The sequence below is a fragment of the Schistocerca piceifrons genome, chromosome 5, assembly GCF_021461385.2.
Source record: "Schistocerca piceifrons isolate TAMUIC-IGC-003096 chromosome 5, iqSchPice1.1, whole genome shotgun sequence".
Taxonomy (NCBI): Eukaryota; Metazoa; Arthropoda; class Insecta; order Orthoptera; family Acrididae; genus Schistocerca; species Schistocerca piceifrons.
The window spans coordinates 385,315,770-385,318,784 of NC_060142.1; the positions used below are offsets into that span (position 1 = coordinate 385,315,770).

Consider the following 3,015-nt stretch of genomic DNA (forward strand, 5'->3'; position numbering starts at 1 on the left):
CTGACAGATGAACAATATACCTATTTTTTTCTAATTACCGCCCATTTATACGATACCGAATTTTAGGTTACGACCATCTTGCTCTTGTAGCAGTACCTCTTGCAGCTGGAGCATCCCACTAACACGATGTCCATAAGTAACATAATGCTATAGCATAAACAGGGTGCCCCAGCATAGAATATGGGGCTATCTTTAATAATAGGACTCGACCATGGTATTCTAAAAACTGAATCAGTACGACATTCTACATTCCTGTGCGTTTTAGAACAAGACGTTATCCCATTTAACTGCATTTTGACATTGTTCCAGATGCAAAAAAAAAGAAGCACGGCAACGCTGGAGTGTGACACTCATGCAGTCATTGTAAATGTTTGCCACTTTAAGGTATAAACTAATTGCCAACATTGTCAGATGATATTCAACGTAAGTACATTGGACCATATGACTATATAAATGTTACTTGCCTATAAGTATACGTGGCAACGGCCTTGCCGCAGTGGATACACCGGTTCCCGTGAGATCACCAAAGTTAAGCGCTGTCGGGCGTGGCCGGCACTTGGATGGGTGACCATCCAGGCTGCCATGCGCTGTTGCCATTTTTCGGGGTGCACTCAGCCTCGTGATGCCAATTGAAGAGCTCCTCGACCGAATAGTAGCGGCTCCGGTCAAAGAAAACCATCTTAACGACTGGGAGAGGGGTGTGCTGACCACACGCCTCTCCTATCCGCATCCTCCACTGAGGATGACACGGCGGTCGGATGGTCCCGACGGGCCACTTGTGGCCTGAAGACGGAGTGCTATAAGTATACGAGAGTGTATTTTAATGTACTTTCTTACTTAAACATAAGGACATTAATCTAACTCGCAGAATAAGTCAAGGATGTCATTAACATATAATTAATAAGTACTCCAAATGTAATGTACACGCACTGGCTTACTGTAATTCTTTAATGTCAGTAGGTAGTCTCAAGATAAGGCTACGTGCCACGAAATTTATTATGCTACAGTAAAACTAAAGACCATTTAACTGCAATCTGAGGCAACGTAATGTTTACGTTAAAATTATTCATTTAGATACCTATTATTAACAAAAGTCTCTCAGGCTTGATTTGACCAGTACTAGATGCGTCTCAGTAGTTGGATTTGTAGCGGGGATTAACCGTTTTGTTACACCGCATGGTGCAGTCGTTGCTGTATGGAGACACAGACGGCTGTCGTGGTGTCGCCGCGACGGGTTGGTCTCCCGGTGGGCTGACGTGATGTTGTATAGCTATTGATTAGCAGCTGATGGCTTTTATCTCTATATCTCTACAGGTGCTGCTCAGAGTAGCTTAAACTCTGCACTCTGTTCACTGCTTTGTCCTTAGTCACTCTCCAGGCAAAAACCAGCGCCCGATGGTCAGTTGTTCTGGCCATGGAGGCGGTTCATGTTCATGAGGCTTCTTTCGTCTCCAATAATTATATTGCGGATGTGGTGTCCAAATTTTATTTAGAGGAAGGCTAAGAAGCGGTAATACAGTCGAACTGGATGGAAAATAAAGCTCTGGAAGGTTATTAATGTTATCGGAAACTGAATGGAATTGAGGATGTCACAAAGTAACAACAGACGTTAGGGTGAATACAGGTATCAGACTCAATGCCTGAAAACCGATTAGGGAACAGACTGGCATGCCTCCAGAGCGCAAAGTCAGAAAGACCGGAATCGGAATCAGAATCTGAACATTTTGCGTTCCACAATAAGACTCTCAGATTGAATGACGATGGAGTGGCATGGAATGACCATATGCAAAAAAGAATGACCAAACTGAATCCATGGATCCAGTGCATGGGGGATTTGCTCTCATTCTCCCGATATTGTCCTTCGGAACGGTGAATTTCCCGTTACATCGTCCTATCATTAGTGACCTCAATTTGCACTGTTCCCCGAGTGGAATATCGACATTGGGTAACTCCAGCCTGACAGTCTTTGTTGCAGGGTGCCAACCTACTCCATATCGCTTACAAAAATCTCCGAATTCTTCTCCCCAGGTGGCTGGCCCTACGTCATCAGTGGCCGACATGGTGTATGCAAGGGTGCTTCCCATGACGTGTTCCCTAGCGGGTAGCACAACGGATTTTCTTCACAAACTTGTATGAATGCATCCAGGTACCCATTATTACCATTCCTAAGCGAGTATGAAGGCTGCAGCTGAACAGCTGGTCTGTTTGTTTGTTGCGAGAAGGCTTTAAAGAAGTTTCACAGATTCTCGGTAGCTAGGCGACGCCCGTCAACCACCAGTCAGTCATAGAACGGGACAACCCCTTCAGCTAGAACCCTTTTCTCCAGAGCATCGGGTTCGCGAAGTATCGCACTAAAATCAGTCTTCAGTTTGTCATGTCCTGTTCAATGGCACCATGTTCGAGTCAGTCTTCATTTATCAGCGTCTCCTGAGATGAAAAGTGATCAGGATGAAAGCTAAGGGATCCTTTGTTTTGGCGTAAAGTAAAAAATATTCTGTCTATAGTACGTCAGTACATATCTCCTCAGCCAGCTTAATTAACAAAAGAGCTACTTCTTAATGGAGGAGGGATTATGTACACATCAATAAGAAACAGATTGAGAGTATCTGTAGTAGCGGAGATATTATTCATTAAATATAAATTATTATTTTTAGAATCTCCGCATTCGATTTAACTTGATTATCTTTATTTCAATTAGTGTTTCTTTTAATTTTCAAGGCACGTATTTCCATTGCACCTTGTAATGGTTAATTACATAAATCTCTTTGTTCTTCCTTGCCTTTGTCCATTTCTCTACGGGTTCGGCGTTGTTTATGGGTTTTGGCAATGTTAATTGCAGTTGGTAGCCGGATGCCTTTTGCTTACCCCACCACTCCCCACCCGGAACGGACGTTGTTTCCTCCTTACGTCTGCTTTTAGAGTAAATCTCATGTTAATTGTGAGAACTTTTTTTCTGAATATTTGCGGTCGTGTAGCTGAGACGGGATGTGTATACCAGCTCGGTATTCATCTAGA

General features: G+C 43.4%; 1 pseudogene; it reads left to right on the plus strand.

The window, feature by feature from the left end:
- The first annotated feature begins 478 nt into the window (after positions 1-478).
- LOC124799599 lies at positions 479-596 on the plus strand (annotated as a pseudogene).
- Positions 597-3,015: the final 2,419 nt, after the last annotated feature.